We start from the raw sequence: 19,617 nt of genomic DNA on the forward strand, positions 1-19,617 counted from the left end.
GATAACGTTTCTGAAGAAGAGAAATTTGTTAAAATAGAGTATAGATTTAAGTGTCAGGAAGTCGTTTCTGAAAGTATTTGTATGGAGTGTAGCCATGCATGGAAGTTGAACATGGACGATAAATAGTTTGAACAAGCAGAGAATTGAAGCTTTCGAAATGTGGTGGTACAGAAGAATGCTGAAGAATAGATGGGTAGATCACATAACTAATGAGGATGTGTTGAATAGAATTTGGGAGAAGGGAAGTTTGTGGAGCAATTTGACTAAAAGAAGGAAGTGGTTGGTAGGACATGATCTGAGCCATCAAGGGATTACCAATTTGGTATTGGAGGGGAGCGTGGAGGGTAAAAATCGTAGATGGGAGATCAAGAGATGAATAGACTAAGCGGATTCAGAAGGATGTAGGTACGTACTGGGAGATGAAGCAGCTTGCACTGGATAGAGTAGCATGAAGAGCTGCATTAAACCAGTCTCAGGACCGAAGACCACAAAAAAACAACAAAGAAGCTAGTGTCTTTCGAACCCTCCCCCCGTCCACCTAACGGATAAACGTCGCCAGGATTGTTACCTGTGAGCCTAGCGACTCCATAACTATGCATCAGATACAAATATTCGTCACAGTGTTTTATACCAATAATTATACAAATAATACAAATAATGAGTGATATATATGCAAAATTATGTTGAAATTGCGCCAGATTTCCCTGAGTTATACTTCTACGTCACACAGTTTTTACCCCCATCCCCACATTGAAGGAGGGTAGGTGGTTCGCCACAAAGAACTCATTTCCAGGTAGTGTATGTTTACCAAGTCTTGTTGAAATCAATCTAGTGGGTTAGGAGGATATGTGGAACATAAATACATATATTATTGTAGTCTATATGGGGTTTTACAAAACGATACCGACAAATTTCGAGGAATTGTGGAGGGTCTCGTGAGGAAAAAACTCTGAATAAGAACCCGTGTTCAGAAACGTCATCCAACGTTGCTACACAGCGTTGAAGTTATAGCATCCTGTCGGTAGGCTACCCCTTTGGTAATAAACGTGATTTTGTACGCTGACAGGTCACAGACAGAATGTGTCGCAATGTTGTTTGTTGTTTAGTGATGGTGACTGATTGCCACAGTCGGCAGTGGAGAAACTAGGGCTGGTTGCTGCGTAGGCAGGCCTTGTACCCTACGGACGAGATGCCCTGTTGCCTCGGTGGACGACGGTTTCGGACACCAGTTTCTATCAACAGTTTATTTTTCTCCTGGAACACTCTACAACCTGCAACATTTTTAAGTATACAGGAGAAAAATAAACTGCGAATGACAACCTGTGTCCGAAACAATCATCTACTGTGGCAATAGAGCACTGTTTGTGGGACACAGGGCCTCTCCCCGCAGCAGCTAGCCCCATCTTTCCTACTGGTGATCATGGCAACCAGTCGCGGTCACTGAATAACAAACAACATTACGAGACGTTTCGCCGGCAGTCCATCAGTGTCGAAGGAGGGGCCTAGCCGCTGGAGCCAGTGCCCGCAGCTCCATCACTCTGCAGCGTCGATGGATGACGATTCCACACGCATATTCCTATCTTCAGTTTGTTCCTTGTGACATCCTCTACAACTCTCGGCATCGTTTTGTAACACCCTGTGATGGTGTAGCGGCTCTGCGCAGGTAGCACTGAGTGTCCCAAGGCCAGACAGCTCGACTGCCGCAGCGTATTTTGTTTGGGGGCCACGAAAAAGATTCGAGGAACAACGTTAAGTAAGCGAGTATCATCACTTCACTCTATTTTCTCGATGTAACCAACACGCGCCAGGAACGTTGTCTGCAGACACGAAAGTTACGTGTTTCACATTGAATTGACGCTTCGATGGTGGGAGCACATCGTGATGTAAGTGATATTTGTACAAGCAATGTAAATATCGTGGATGTATGTGTGCGTCGGAGATAAAAAAGGAAATAAAGGAAAAACGCACATGATCTACATGATTAGCTCATCTCACAACACTTCTCTTGTTAAGGTTTTTGTTTGTCGTGGAGTCTTAATGGCAGTCCACTTCGCCGTGCCACGCAAAGAATGGTGTCGATATCTACGTTTGATTCAAGGAAAGCAGAAAGCTGTAAGTTGAGACGTGAGCTGCTCTACTGAAAGAGCATACTGCCCGGAAACGAAGCAAAGTTACTGGAGTACTTTTTCGGGAAACCTTCCGGGGCGGATTTCGTGTACCTCACCTGTCTGCTGTAAGAAAATGAAGCACCTACAGCCGTCCTCATAATGCCATTTGTTTTACGGCTACCAGTTTCGGCGCTTTAATGCGCCATCTTCAGGACTTAATTGATGCTGAAGGGGTTAACACCATATGTATACATGCTGCATCAGCGGCCACCATAACTGGTGTACGCAGACTGCCTATAACTGTGATGTCGTCTCTCCAATAATCAACTGTCAGTGACGGTAGGAGAGGCAACATCACGGTTACAGGTAGTCTGCGTAAACTATTTAAGTTGCCCACGAATGCGTCGTGTATACAGATGGTAGGAAATTTGGTAATTTGTTGTGCTGGCCGCAGAGGCAAAGCAGCTCTAGGCGCTTCAGTCTAGAACGGCGCGACCGCTACGGTCGCAGGTTCGAATCCTGCCTCGGGTATGGATGTGTGTGATGTCCCTAGGTTAGTTAGGTTTAAGTAGTTCTAAGTTCTAGGGGACTGATGACCTCAGATGATAACTCCCATTGTGCTCAGAGCCATGTGAACCTTTTTTTTTTTTTTTTAATTTGCGGTAAGTTTCTATGGGACCAAACTGCTGAGGTCATCGGTCCCTCGGCTTGAACACTACTTAATCTAACTTAAACCAACTTACGGTAAGGACAACACACACACCCGTGCCCGAGGGAGGACTCGAACCTCCGACGGGGCGAGCCGCGCGAGCCGTGACGAGACGCCCCAGACCACGCGGCTACCCTGCACGGCATACAGATGGTGTTAACCACTTCAGCATCAGCTACGTACTGAAGATGGCGCAGTGAAGCGGCGACGCTGGTATCCGTACAGCAAATGACATCATAAAGTCGGCTGTAGGTGTCTCATTTTCTTACAATAGTGTACGGCCGCCGTCCCCACGACCTTCAGTCGCAAGGATGTACACTCCTGGAAATTGAAATAAGAACACCGTGAATTCATTGTCCCAGGAAGGGGAAACTTTATTGACACATTCCTGGGGTCCGATACATCACATGATCACACTGACAGAACCACAGGCACATAGACACAGGCAACAGAGCATGCACAATGTCGGCACTAGTACAGTGTATATCCACCTGTTGCAGCAATGCAGGCTGCTATTCTCCCATGGAGACGATCGTAGAGATGCTGGATGTAGTCCTGTGGAACGGCTTGCCATGCCATTTCCACCTGGTGCCTCAGTTGGACCAGCGTTCGTGCTGGACGTGCAGACCGCGTAAGACGACGCTTCATCCAGTCCCAAACATGCTCAATGGGGGACAGATCCGGAGATCTTGCTGTCCATGGTAGTTGACTTACACCTTCTAGAGCACGTTGGGTGGCACGGGATACATGCGGACGTGCATTGTCCTGTTGGAACAGCAAGTTCCCTTGCCGGTCTAGGAATGGTAGAACGATGGGTTCGATGACGGTTTGGATATACTGTGCACTATTCAGTGTCCCCTCGACGATCACCAGAGGTGTACGGCCAGTGTAGGAGATCGCTCCCCACACCATGATGCCGGGTGTTGGCCCTGTGTGCCTCGGTCGTATGCAGTCCTGATTGTGGCGCTAACCTGCACGGCGCCAAACACGCATACGACCATTATTGGCACCAAGGCAGAAGCGACTCTCATCGCTGAAGACGACACGTCTCTATTCGTCCCTCCATTCACGCCTGTCGCGACACCACTGGAGGCGGGCTGCACGATGTTGGGGCGTGAGCGGAAGACGGCCTAACGGTGTGCGGGACCGTAGCCCAGCTTCATGGAGACGGTTGCGAATGGTCCTCGCCGATACCCCAGGAGCAACAGTGTCCCTAATTTGCTGGGAAGTGGCGGTGCGGTCCCCTACGGCACTGCGTAGGATCCTACGGTCTTGGCGTGCATCCGTGCGTCGCTGCGGTCCGGTCCCAGGTCGACGGGCACGTGCACCTTCCGCCGACCACTGCCGACAACATCGATGTACTGTGGAGACCTCACGCCCCACGTGTTGAGCAATTCGGCGGTACGTCCACCCGGCCTCCCGCATGCCCACTATACGACCTCGCTCTAAGTCCGTCAACTGCACATACGGTTCACGTCCACGCTGTCGCGGCATGCTACCAGTGTTAAAGACTGCGATGGAGCTCCGTATGCCACGGCAAACTAGCTGACACTGACGGCGGCGGTGCACAAATGCTGCGCAGCTAGCGCCATTCGACGGCCAACACCGCGGTTCCTGGTATGTCCGCTGTGCCGTGCGTGTGATCATTGCTTGTACAGCCCTCTCGCAGTGTCCGGAGCAAGTATGGTAGGTCTGACACACCGGTGTCAATGTGTTCTTTTTTTCCATTTCCAGGAGTGTACATACAAAAATTCATCTTTCTGCGTCTAATGTTCTCATAGTACTATTGAATATTATCTACTGTAGTGGAACGTGCTGCTATTTCCTTTATTCATTATCAGTTTTGAGATAAGAACTGAAGGTGGGGATGAAGGAAGTTTTTATCGCAGATACGTTACAGCCAAGGTTTTCGTAACATTACAACAGTTCACCTAGAGGCTCCTTGCAACTTTGTGCATTCTTACATCCTAAGATACTGAGACAAACGTTGTTCAAACATTTCCAAGCAGCCTCCTCATAGTCACGTAACATTTCATCAAATCGCTTGTCTCTAAAAAGTCGATCAGTGACTTTTGAATCACGGAATAGTGGGAACTTATCTCACAAGTGTTTATAGGTCAGGCCCTCTTGATTCATTTTATTTACAAAATTTTTCATGAGTTACATAAAAATCACTTCAGAAAAATATAAGAACAAATTACAGTGACTCCATCTACAATACTGACCGCGGTGAGCTAGTGGACACGTACGACTTCAGTGTTTGCTATAGTGCTTCATTCTTGTCACATGTGACAACTACGCACAAACTGTAAGTTTCTTCTATTTTCCATTATCTATGAAACCTTAGTAAAACCAAAACGCGACATTAAGTTTCAGTTTCCCTTGTGATATTCGTTATGTGCACTATGGAACTGATTTTAGGAGTACATTTTAGGAGCACATTTTAGGAGTACATTTTCACTGCTGTACAGTGTTACTAGACCAGAAAGGTTCGTGCATATACAGACGATACTGAAGATGTGGCAAGAGGTGTAAAATCCTTCAAAGAAGTACATTGAGTATTGCAAGCAGGGCAAACAAAAACTGGATTCATAGTTCACGAAATTAAAACAAAGCGCAGTGCAATGCAGTTTTGTACTTCTTCATATGTTAACTTGAAACGAAAATGATTCAACAATAACATATTTTTCTTCTCGTAAGAACAAACACACCAGCTTCCTACAGTCATGAAGTCGCACAGATTTGTTCGCTTATTGTCGTTTTGTTAGACGGGCGGAAATCATACGAGTAAATGCTTTCTGCTACTGCTATAGGCATATCTCCTGTCTTTAGGTCAATTGACAGAACATAGCAGTCAGTTTCGAAATTTGGTGAAAGATGTGTCCAAGTCCGTGAATTATGTGTGCAAAATATATTTTTGTGTCAAAATCGTTTCGGGTTTATTGATTTTAAATAGAGGCACTGAAAATTTATTTTTTTAAGCCCAATGTTTCGGAAACTCTGCCGAAAAAGCACTGTTCTGCTTAAAATGAAGATACATTTGCTGGAGACAGTTACTTAGAAACTGTCGAAAATAGAAATTGATAAAGAGTTTGTACAGTGTTTGGGGTTGCTACGATTGACGATAGTTAAAAATGGAGATCGACTAAGGGCAGTGTTTGAGAGCAATATGTTTTCTGAGCCAGAGGTAAGTCGTCTGAGAAGGGGCAAACCCGAAGAGATTGTGTTGCTTGTTTTGGTCTCAGAATGCTGCCACAACAGGAATTTTAGTGCTGGTAGGGGCCGATGAACTGGCAAAACAAAACAGGTTCTGAATTTTATGCAAAGCCTGGCTGGTTGGAAAGGTTTAAGAAAAGGAACGACAAAGTACTGCAGACTATAACTAACTTAGAGATTGATACCAGTCTCTATTGTTCTCAATACTCGAACAATATGACAGAAAAGAGGTTTCAAACGTCGACAAAACTGGCTTATTTTAGCACTGCTTACTAAACAAATTAATAAATAATCGTGCACAGAAGGAGAAAGCCGCTGCCGATCTACAACACGAGTGTTTCTTAAACAATAGAAAGAACACCAGTACTGGCAGGATGTGATTCCGGTGGACTTCCCTTACATGTCAATGCGAAATATTGGAAAGTGCAGTGTCTTAAAACTGTAAGAACAGAAATGCGTGAATAGTACCCGACATGTTCACCGATCGGAATCTCAATTTCCTTAAGTGACTTTTACGAGAGAAGACTAGTAATTATCTAAATTACCAGACGGCTAAGTCAATTTATGCTTCATGGCGCACAATTTCAGTTGCAGGTTGCTGTCTAACGGCTTCCAGGAGCAACAAAAACTTAATATTTCAATATTTTACGTGATTATTGATCGAATTTGAAAATTTAAAATCCTGACACAACCTACTCATTAAGAGGTGTACTTTTATGTGAAGAACTTAACACTATAAGACAAGTATCATAGTTCGTATATGCCTTGAGGTTGTATAAGTCATTGGGCCCGTATTACCCTGACTGTGTTCACCTAGAGCACTTAGCGACTTCCAGAAAACTTCAAAATTTCAACCCTTTTCTAAACTTTTTCTCGCTTACGTGCTTAACGTCAAATATTTGTAATCAAAAGGTTGAAACTGTTTTACACATGGGAGATTGATGCTTTAAAGAGTCAGCAATTAACCGAGCCATGCTAATTCCGCAGCACATCCCGCTATTAAACTGAAAACCTCGAAACATCACAGATGTCCTATAAACGTGCGACGAAGGCATTGGACGAAACTCGTTATTCCACTATCTAAAGCAGCTCTTCGGAACCGAAGCAAAAGATTATTCCAACAGTGTATTAGACACATTAGGCATTTTGCATTCTGCATTGAAGTTGCTGCTGGTTACAAAGACGGTCGAAAATTGTTTCAGCCGTGCTGTATTCTCCAAAGTACTAAATTCTTTGATGCTTCACGAATCGTCGGGTATTTAATCTGGGCTGACATTTACTGAACTGTTTGGGTAAGTCTCTACATTACTTTATTGCCCTACAGTATCACTGGACGATGGCCTAGTGGCGGCGCAGTGTCAGAAAGTCCGAAAAAGTCTGCGGTACAGTAATAGTGAAACCCATTTAGCTGAACAAGTTTCACAGGCACCTATATTTACAACATTTGTTCAAAATGGTGTCTTCCAGGGTCAGTGTAGGCATGGCATAGTTCTGTCGCACCCGTCGTCTTTTGAACGGAGTCGCAGGCAGCGAAAATTCTTGGCAGGGGATCTTCTTCAGTATAGACAAGCGTCTCGTACCCAAGACTTTTCTCCATCAGGCGGGCTGAGATTAGGACAACGTGCTGGCACGAAATAGGACCTCCTCTGCCTATCTACATTGCAGGTAATGTCCGTCCAAAGTGAGATAGGGCTCCATCATGATGGAACCATATCCGTTGACGAATGACAAATGGGATATGCTCCAGGAACCTGGATAGTAAGTCTAGCGGGCGTTTTGTGTAAGCTCCGACTATGACGACCCAGACGTTTATTGACAGCCTGTGTTCATGGCCCGTCGGCTGAAACGCGCTTTATTCAAGAAAAGTACATATGCAGAAAACAGTACCGGCTGCAAGACGCTGCGATAACCACTGAGTGAATGCGACACGAAGTCCGAAGTCAGCAGGAGTCCTGTGGGCGGTGGGGGTGTACTCCATTTCACGTAACACTCGCCACACAGTACTCTGCGAAACTTTCATTTCACGTGAAACTGCACCTCACCTACCCGAGCAAATACTGCATCTTCTAAGCCGGGAGTCAGTACAGTTCGCTGTCCTCCTCGATATTTTCCCGTCAAGGCCAACATCTGGCTGCAAAAACAAGCTCCTATCATCCACATGCTACACTACAGGCCATTAAAATTTGCTACACCTAGAAGAAATGCAGATGATAAACAGGGAATTCAATGCACAAATATATTATACTAGAACTGACATGTGGTTACATTTGTGTCCATAGATCCTGAGAAACCAGTACCCAGAACAACCAGCTCTGGCCGTCATAACGGCCTTGATACGCCCCGGCATTGAGTCAAGCAGAGCTTGGATGGCGTGTACAGGTAGAGCTGCCCGTGCAGTTTCAACACGATACCACAGTTCATCAAGAGTAGTGACCGGCGTGTTGTGACGAGGCAGTTGCCCGGCCACCATTGACCACACGTTTTCAATTGGTGAGAGATCTGGAGAATTTGCTGGCCAGGCCAGCAGTCGAACATTATCTGTATCCAGAAAGGCCGGTACAGGACGTGCAACATGCGGTCGTGCATTGTCCTGCTGAAATGTAGGGTTTCGCAGGGATCGAATGAAGGGTAGAGCCACGGAACGTAACACATCTGAAATGTAACGTCCACTGTTCATAGTGCCGTCAATGTGAACAAGAGGAGACCGAGACGTGTAACCAATGACACCCCATACCATCACGCCGGGTGATACGCCAGTATGGCGGTGACTAATACACGCTTCCAATTTGCGTTCACTGCGATGTCGCCAAAACCCGGATGCGACCATCATGATGATGTAAACAGAACCTGGATTCATCCGAGAAAATAACGTTTTGCCATTCGTGCACCCAGGTTCGTCGTTGAGTATACCATCACAGGCGTCAAGGGTAACCGCAGCCATGGCCTCCAAGCTGATACTCCATGCAGCTGCAAACGTCCTCGAACTGTTCGTGCAGGCGGTTGTTGTCTTGCAAACGTCCCCATCTGTTGACTCAGGGATCAAGACGTGGCTGCACGATCCGTTACAGCCATGCGGATACGATGCCTGTCATCTCGACTGCTAGTGATACGAGGCCGTTGGGATCCAGCACGGCGTTCCGTATTACCCTCCTGAACCCACCGATTCCATATTCTGCTAACAGTCATTGGGTCTCGACCAACGCGAGCAGCAATGTCGCGATACGATAAACCGCAATTGTGATAGGCTACAATCCGACCTTTATCAAAGTTAGAAACGTGATGGTACGTATTTCTCCTCCTTACACGAAGCATCACAACAACGTTTCACCAGGCAACGCCGGTCAACTGCTGTTTTTGTATGAGAAATCGGTTGGAAACTTTCCTCATGTGCCGGCTGCGTTGACCGAGCGGTTCTAGGCATTCAGTCTGGAACCGCGCGATTTCTACGATCGCAGGTTCGAATCCTGCCTCGGGCATAGATGTGTGTGATGTCCTTAGGTTAGTTAGGTTTAAGTAGTTCTAAGTTCTAGGGGACTGATGACCACAGCAATTAAGTCCCATAGTGCTCAGAGCCATTTGAACCATTTTTCCTCGTGTCAGGTAGTTGTAGGAGTCGCCATCGGCACCAACCTTGTCTGAATGCTCTGAATAGCTAATCATTTGCATATCAAAGCATCTTCTTCCTGTGCGTTAAATTTCGCGTCTGTAGCATGTCACCTTCGTGGTGTATCAATTTTAGTGGCTAGTAGTGTACTTCCCGCTGAGCGCATCCTTCATTGGGCTAAACAGACGGAAGTCGGAAGGAGGGAGAGAGTCCCAAAATACCGTCGCTATGTATTACAGGCAAAGGTCGTAGCTACGAACGTTCCTCAGAGAAGAAATGTAGTGGCATCACTCCACGGATGGTCGTTTTGTTTCCGTTTTGAAGCGATGAACCCATGTTCGATGCCTGTGACGATGTTCGACAAAAAAATTTTCACGATCGGAAGTGTAATACGCAAGCTATTCCGCACAGATGGCCCTTTGTCGCGCTTTATTGTCTTCTGTGGCAAGGAACTTAGTGGGTCAACTTGTGGATCAGTGTGTCAACACTAGCCACAGTTGTTCAGCGAGTTGTTTGATTGTGATCACCTCGCATGAGAGTGTCCGCACGTTCCAACATTGCAGGAGCCACAGCTGTGGGAGACTGGGAGACTGGACGCGTTTGCGCGACCTGGTTGCGATGATGAGAGACGCTTCGCCAAGCGACTCACCGTGCTTTTGTTTACTGCCAGGTCTCTCCTCCGCAGACATTCTGCAAGCGCCCACGCATGACTGCGATGCTCTGGTTCTCCTTCAAAAGAAGCTCAATGACTCCCTCTATGCTTGGGACGCAAATCATTTTGAAGGGTACCTATAACGCCGCCATATAACTTCGCGAAACTATAGGGGCTGAGGCGGGAACGTCCCACGACAACCAACAGCAAACTCAGCATTTTCTTTTTTTTTCCAAAATGCGTTGCATTTCTTACTGAACGCCCCTCACAAATTCAACTCACGATAAGAAATAATACAGCAAATAAAAGAGCAACTCGGTGTTTTGTTTGTATATCTGCGTTCACGCAAATGCACCATTTCCTGTGTCTTCCAAAAAAAAAAAAAAAAAAAAAAAAAAAAAAAAAAAAAAAAAGAGAGAGAGAGAGAGAGAGAGAGAGAGAGAGAAAAGAAAGAGTACAGGACCACAAAGAATGACTGAAGGAAGTGTTGAACGAGTGAGCTGGTCTTTCGGGTGTAGCTCTAAGGAATCTGTTCAGGAGGTCAGGCATCAAAAGCAGTTCCATAGACGTCTGCGAGGAGCCTTTTAAGAAGACGCTTATAACTACATCCTTATCGTTTGCAGATGTTACGACCTCTGCCAGCCGCTGTGACAGAGAGGTTCTAAGCGCTTCAGTCCGGAACCACGCTGCTGCTACGGTCTCAGATTCGAATCCTGCCTCGAGCATGTATGTGTGTGATGTCCGTAGGTTAGTTACATTTAATTCTAAATGTAGGGGACTGATGACCTCAGATACTAAGTCTCATAGTGCTTAGAGCCATTTGAACCATTTGTTACGACCTACAGGGTGTTTCAAAAATGACCGGTATATTTGAAACGGCAATAAAAACTAAACGAGCAGCGATAGAAATACACCGTTTGTTGCAATATGCTTGGCACAACAGTACATTTTCAGGCGGACAAACTTTCGAAATTACAGTAGTTACAATTTTCAACAACAGATGGCGCTGCAAGTGATGAGAAAGATATAGAAGACAACGCAGTCTGTGGGTGCGCCATTCTGTACGTCGTCTTTCTGCTGTAAGCGTGTGCTGTTCACAACGTACAAGTGTGCTGTGGACAACATGGTTTATTCCTTAGAACAGAGGATTTTTCTGGTGTTGGAATTCCACTGCCTAGAACACAGTGTTGTTGCAACAAGACGACGTTTTCAACGGAGGTTTAATGTAACCAAAGGACCGAAAAGCGATACAATAAAGGATCTGTTTGAAAAATTTCAACGGACTGGGAACGTGATGGATGAACGTGCTGGAAAGGTAGGGCGACCGCGTACGGCAACCACAGAGGGCAACGCGCAGCTAGTGCAGCAGGTGATCCAACAGCGGTCTCGGGTTTCCGTTCGTCATGTTGCAGCTGCGGTTCAAATGACGCCAACGTCCACGTATCGTCTCATGCGCCAGAGTTTACACCTCTATCCATACAAAATTCAAACGCAGCAACCCCTCAGCACCGCTACCATTGCTGCACGAGAGACATTCGCTAACTATATAGTGCACAGGATTGATGACGGCGATATGCATGTGGGCATCAATTGGTTTACTGACGAAGCTTATTTTTACCTGGACGACTTCGTCAATAAACAGAACTGGCGCATATGGGGAACCGAAAAGCCCCATGTTGCAGTCCCATCGTCCCTGCATCCTCAAAAAGTACTGGTCTGGGCCGCCATTTCTTCCAAAGGAATCATTGGCCCATTTTTCAGATCCGAAACGATTACTGCATCACGCTACCTGGACATTCATCGTGAATTTGTGGCGGTACAAACTGCCTTAGACGACACTGCGAACACCACGTGGATTATGCAAGATGGTGCCCGGCCACATCGCACGGCCGACGTCTTTAATTTCCTGAATGAATATTTCGATGATCGTGTGATTGCTTTGGGCTATCCGAAACATACAGGAGGCGGCGTGGATTGGTCTCCCTATTCGCCAGACATGAACCCCTGTGACTTCTTTCTGTGGGGACACTTGAAAGACCAGGTGTACCGCCAGAATCCAGAAACAATTGAACAGCTGAAGGAGTACATCTCATCTGCATGTGAAGCCATTCTGCCAGACACGTTGTCAAAGGTTTCGGGTAATTTCATTCAGAGACTACGCCATATTATAGCTACGCATGGTGGATATGTGGAAAATATCGTATTATAGAGTTTCCCAGACCGCAGCGCCATCTGTTGTTGACAATTGTAACTACTGTAATTTCGAAAGTTTGTCTGCCTGAAAATGTACTGTTGTCCCAAGCATATTGTAACAAACGGTGTATTTCTATCGCTGCTCGTTTAGTTTGTATTGCCGTTTCAAATATACCGGTCATTTTTGAAACACCCTGTATGAAGTTTGAAGCACACAGACTACAGTTTGCATGCCAGGTTTGCAAACGAAATGTTGCTGCAAGATGATGAAGATTTTCTGGATCGCGTCTTCTTCGACATTTGACCGAAGTGGAACTGTAAACACCCATAATGTGCACACCTCTGAGTCAGCAAATCGTCACCAGACTGTTGAGTTCCAGCGAGACCCCCCAAACTGAATGCTCTTCATGGCATACCCCAGCAGAAGTATACGGCCCCTTCTTTTTTGGGGAGACAACTGTAACTGGTGTTCCTTGTCTTGACGCACTTAATTTTGGCTCTTTTCTCAGTTGAAAGACGTTGAACCACAGAACTTTATTTGGCAGCAAGATGATACGCTACCTCACTAGCATAACGGCGTCGTAGCCGACCATCGGATTGGCTGCAAGGGGCCAGACGCAGAGCTTGTTGCCTCCGCGTTCACCCGATATGACGCCAAGCGGTTTTCACCTTTGGGGGGTTTATAAAGGGTCACGAGACTATGTCTCCGCTACCAGCTGATCTACCCTAATTAAGAAACTCGATTGAAGCAGTTGTTGTAACAGTAAATACTGACGCACTGATCGAGATGTGGGAAGAACTCGCCTATCAAGTCAATGTGTGCCGTGTGACGAATGGTGCTCAAATTCGACACTTAGAAGAAAAACTGTTAAAGTTGCTGTTTCATTTGAACTATTATTTATAATTGTAACTTGAATATAATAAATGATACAAAGTCTTAAAATTCAGGACAGTCATTTTGAAACACCCACTACGTCTACATCTACATGGATACTGTGCAAATCATCTTTAAGTGCCTGGCACAGGGTTCACCGAATCGCTTTCGTAATAACTCTCCATTATTCCACTCTGGAACAGCGCGTGGAAAAAAACGACCACCTGTATCTTTCCATGCGAGCTCTGATTCCCGTCATTTTGTTATGAAGATCGTTTCTCCTCATGCAGGTCGCCATCAACGAAATATTTTCGCATTCGGAGGAGAGTTGGTGATTGAAATTTCGTGAGCAGATTCCGCAGCAATTATGAACGCCTATGTTTTACTGACGTTCTGACCCGTTTTGTGTACCAAGGGGGATCAGCTCCGCTGTTTGTTAATTTATTTGGTACAGTAGGTGCTACATTTCTGACGCGTTAAGGCCGGTGGCTGTGCTGTGTCTTCAGGTGTGTGCGTCACGTTACCTTGCACCAAGCTAACATCTGATCGCATGTTGCCCGCACTGCCCCGGTCAACCTCCACAGACGGTGTTCTGTCGTTGCGCTGGTGAGCACGTTCTCGCTGAAAAATGGCTCTGAGCACTATGGGACTTAATATCCGAGGTCATCAGTCCCCTAGACTTATAACTACCTAAACCTAACTAACCTAAGGACATGACACACATCCATGCCCGAGGCAGGATTCGAACCTGAGACCGTAGTAGCAGTGCGGTTCCGGACTGAAGCGCCTAGAACCGCTCGGCCACAACGGCCGGCTTCATACACTCAGAACATCTTGTGACGGTTTGTCACAAGACTGGCACACCATCCCTCTGACTGATGAACTCCGAAGCAGTATAATATGACGTACCGATATCTGTCGCTATAGCCCAGCTTCATTCGACTGGCAGCCGTGCCTGACCATTTGCTGCTGCCAGAGATAGCAACTCTGTATACACTGACTGAAGAAAATTGCAACAGCAAAAAATAATTAGAGTTATGGGATTTCTGGAATACATTTGTCTTGGTAACACATTTAAGTGATTAACATTGCAAAATCACAGGTTAATGAAATGTGAAATGGTGGTACATTAACAACTCGTGTAACCAGCAGAACGTTCCATGAAACCATGAAAACGTGTATGCATTGTGTTACATAGGTACCGGATGTCATTTTGTGGAATGGAATTGCATGCTTGTTATACTTGGTAGGTCAATACGGGGACGGTTAATGCTGTTTGTGGATGATGCTGGAGTTGTTGTCCGATGACATCACATATATCATAAATTAGTGACAGAGCAGGCCAGGGCAACAGCGGCACTGTAGAGCATGTCAGACTACAACCGCGGTATGTGGGCGAGCTTTATCCTGTTGGAAAACACTCCCTGTAATCCCGTTCACGAATGCAGCTCAAAAGGCCAGATCACCAGACTGAGTACAAAGCTGCGTGGGAAAACACGAGAGTGCTCCTGCTGTCGTGCTTAACCGCACCCCAGACCGTAACTCGAGGTGTAGCTCAAGAGTGTCTAGCGCACAGACAGGTCGGTTGCCTTCTGCTGAGTACCAGACGGCCATCGCTGGCACCGAGGCAGAACCAGCTTCAATCAGAAAACACGACAGATTTCCACCCTACGCTCCAGTGGGCTCTAGCTTGACGCCACAGAAGCCGCAAATTACAGTGGTTTGGGGTCAGTGTAATGCAGAGCACCTGGCTCAGAGCTGTCCTCGACGTAACCGATTTATAACAGTTTAGTGTGTCACTGTCGTAACAGCAGCTGCTGGAATTGCTGCTGCAGATGCAATCGACGTGCCAGATCCGCACGCCGAGCGCGGTGGTCTTTCCAGCCGGCAGTGCCACCTGGCCCTCCGCTGCCAACAGTTATGTACAGTCAATCTCGGTTCCATAATGGACCAGGGACATCACCTGGTGAAGTAACTGCCAACATCAATTAAATTCTCCGTAACTAAGATGTTATTTTATTTTATTTTGACGACAACCAGTTTAGGCATTCGACCACACCATCTTTAGGCCCTATATGCATCTCTCAAAACAAACGATAATGCCATAATGTGCCATATGTCCCTGGATTTTGTAAATTCAAACCGTTTCCCAAGTGTTTCATTCAAAATACAGTGGCTACATTCCTGCCAAGTCTTTCTGCAATACTGCAGAAGGAATGGCCACTTTCTCGTAGCCCTATTACTCGCCTCGTTCAAGTTCAGTGGAGTGTTGATAATGGCGCCTATGTCGCCTGAAAGGCATTATTGATTAACATCGACTCACCACGTCCAGTCGCAAAGGTAAATAATGTTCGAGGCAACTACAGCGTGTGTTTCAAGCAAACCTGATCTGCATCCACATATTGGCGCCACTAGCGCACTCTTGTGCGACTGGCACGAAATACGAATATACACGATCTTTCACATGCAGAAACACGCCTACCACACAACTCCTTGTTGGTATTGCGATTTTTTTCATTAGCATAGCATAGCATGTCGAAAAAGAATGTCCCTGTTTAAACAGTGTATTAAGCAGTTTACTTACACCAAATTATACATCAAATTTAAGGTAAACTAACTTAGGTTTTTTTGCATGTGTTCGATGTGTGCACCTTTAATTATGCTACACACATCTAACCTACAATCCATTTCTTCCCTCACTTTGGCTAATAAGTCCAGAGTACTGGAAGGGATAGTCTCTTCATTTCTATGTCTTAGCTCTGGCAATTCACTAGGTAGTGGTGGAAAGCAGACACGAACTTTCATTAAGCCCCAGTGGAAAAAGTCGCATGGCATGAGGCCAAGTGAATAAGGAGGCCAGCGGAAAATATCTCTACCCTGTTGATCAATACAACCAATCCAATGCTCAGGGACTTAGGCTTTCAGACACTCTCTTACAAAGACGTGCCAGGGGGGCAGGCCCCATCTTGTTGCCAAAAAATTTTTTTGGGTTCACCTGCTAATTGGAGAAAGAGCCATTCGTGCAACATATGTAAATAAACCAGCCCGTTACGGTAGCTTCTGTGGAAAAAGTGGTCACACACGTTATGTCAGAACACAGCCCAGAAAACGTTCAATTTTGGGGAATTTCTTTTGTGGGGATGTTATTACCTCCAGGTACTAAAATTATGGGAGTTTCCTTTCTGCCCGCATCTCGTGGTCGTGCGGTAGCGTTCTCGCTGCCCGCGCCCGGGTTCCCGGGTTCGATTCCCGACGGGGTCAGGGATTTTCTCTGCCTCGTGATAGCTGGGTGTTGTGTGTTGTCCTTAGGTTAGTTAGGTTTAAGTAGTTCTACGTTCTAGGGGACTGATTACCATAGATGTTAAGTCCCATAGTGCTCAGAGCCATTTTAGTTACCTTTCTGTTTAGTTCAAAAGTTGCCTCACCATCAAGAAAGTCACCTTCCGACTCCAACGCTTCACTTGTAAAGTTATACTGCACATCACAGTCATCTGGCTCTCAAGCATTTGCCAGCTCTAACCAGTATGGACACATGTGTCAACGTTTCCTGAAAACTTTCCACACTGTTATCGTTGAAATATGAAGTTTAAGACTTGCTTTCTGAACAGAGTTCTCAGGACTCCTGAGGTGTTCTACACCCTCTTTAGACACTTTTGGACGTTCCATGCTTTTCTCTTTACGCATGTACCCAGTCATTTTGAATTGATTGTACTATTGGCAGATGTTTTTATCAGATTAGGGGACACAGTTAACCTTGTCAATACCAACACATTTTCCATTTGGGTGTGGGGGGATGAACTTGATGCCTACCCTAAAAGAAATGTTACTTGTAGTTGAATTCTATTAGTAACATACTTTTTAAAGCAGTACTGATGTGTAAGTAGAGCCCAAAATCTGAAAAATCTTGTAGCAAACTCGTAGCAATATCAATATACTTTCAATGATATTCTACCAAGAGGTACGTCATGCCCACCCTAAAACATTTAAAATGCAAATTTCGGTAATCTTTATTGAGTTTTACTCAGAAAATAGCTTTGAAAGAGATAGTGATGATTAAATAAGACCCATAACCTGAAAATACTGCATATGAAATTCTTTGGGGAAAGTGACATAGATTTTTTTCAAAATTTTAAAATATACGTATTTTCAAAAGACAGGCATGAAGTAACCCCACACCCTTGATGTTCTGAGAATTAAAACATAAACGAAACTCGCATGAACTGCAATTACAGATTCTCCCTCAGAAAACTGCAGAACACAAAACAAGTTATGCTCAGAAATCGCCATTTTGTGTATGTGGCGCTTCAAGTGGAAAAACAACAAAGAAATGCACAAGCATGCACTTATGGGGACGTCCACTACGATGTACATCGTTGAGCGTGTGAAATTTTTCTGACTTGAATTGACCAGAAACTGGATATTGCGGGGACACGGCTTAGCCACAGCCTGGGGGATGTTTCCAGAATGAGATTTCACTCTGCGGTGGAGTTTGCGCTGATATGAAACTTCCTGGTAGATTAAAACTGTGTGCGGCACCGAGACCAGAATTCGGGACCATTGCCTACTGCGGGAACTTATTTATCATTTACCGGTGTACGTTCAATAAAGTGTGCGTACATCGTATTGCGTCGTACCTCATTTATATCGTGTCCACACCATACTCGACTTCCACACACTTATCTAAAACTATATGAGTTACTCTTTAATTGTCGGCTTGAGCCAACACTCTACAAATCTAAGTCCACACCAGGATCCAGTGCTTTGAATCTCGGTTGTCTGACTGAGTTGAGTCTGTATCGACACTGCTGTGATTCAAACTCACAATGTGTTCCCGTGTTCCCGGAGCGTGTCCCAGGTGTAAAGTGACACAAGATTTGAATCCCATCAAAATGATATTCTTTGAAATAATGTTGTGCTACACTGGAAGTGTGGATGTATTTGGGAGAGGCTTAGCTCAGTATAGCACATAGGTAGTCGTCAGGGTTTTTGTTGTCATCTGAAGTTATTGTATTTCATCTTTTCTGATATTGCGAACATTGAACCTACTGTGAAACTGAAACTTCCTGTCAGATTAGGACTCTGTGCCGGACCGAGACGCGAACTCGGGACCTTTGCCTTTCGTGGACAAGTGCTCTACCATCTGAGCCACCCAAGTACAACTCACAACTGTCACCACAGCTTCAATTCTGCCAGTACCTCGTCTCCTACCTTCCAAACTTCGCAGAAGCTCTTCTGTAAAACTTGGAGAACTAGCACTCCTGGAAGAAAGGATATTGCAGAGAAACGGCTTAACCACAGCCTGGGGGATGTTTCCAGAATGAGATTTCACTCTGCAGTGGAGTATGCGCTGATATGAAACTTTCTGGCAAACTATAATTGTATGCTGCACCGAGACTCGAACTCGGGACCTTTGCCTACTGCAGGCACTGCTTTTCACAATGTAACATGGATAATAAACAGATTACAGCCTACTTGTACCATGGTGTCATTTTCAAAATATGCTGAATGGAGTTGCAAACTTTACATTGAGAAAAGCAGTGTCCGACGAAATAGTTATATTGAATGTCAAAAGAACAATAGTACACCACAAAAAAAGGAGAAACATAGTGAGCAGTGTGAAGAAGGTCAGAACGCAAAGTTATGCTTATATGTCAGTAATAAAGCGTTAGTGTGACCTCCAGACCAGATGTGAGGAAACGCAAATCAGCAAATCATACCACTGATGATGCCTTAGGACAAGAAAAAGGTGAAATGTGTCTGGGATAAATAAATTAAGTGGCAGCAGGAAAAGGAAGTTTCACATTCAAATCAAATATTTATAAACATAAGTTTACTAATCTTTTGGCAAAAATTATACTGTGCAACTGTCACTTTTAGTGTGGTTTATTTCACCAACAGCTCCTAAACAATATCTTTTAGGATTATTACCGTTCAGAGCTCAAACATGTGCAGATGACATACCAAATGCTGTAATCGAGTGCATTGAGAATCATCATATTTCACTCAATAAAATTGTCTCCATTTCAACAGACAAAGAGAAAACTAACATCGCCATGAGAACTGCGTTTGTTGCTATTTCGAAAGAAATCATGAGATACTTACTTACCATTGCATTATTCATCAAGATGCACTTTGTGTGCAGACGTCACCACAACAAACGTTCAATTATGGAATTGGAAATTAAGATTAACAACTCCATTATAGCTAAACTTCTTAATCATTATCAGTTTAAAGAGTGTTTAGTAGAAATGGAGAGTGAGT

The sequence above is a fragment of the Schistocerca gregaria genome, chromosome 8, assembly GCF_023897955.1.
Source record: "Schistocerca gregaria isolate iqSchGreg1 chromosome 8, iqSchGreg1.2, whole genome shotgun sequence".
NCBI lineage: Eukaryota > Metazoa > Arthropoda > Insecta > Orthoptera > Acrididae > Schistocerca > Schistocerca gregaria.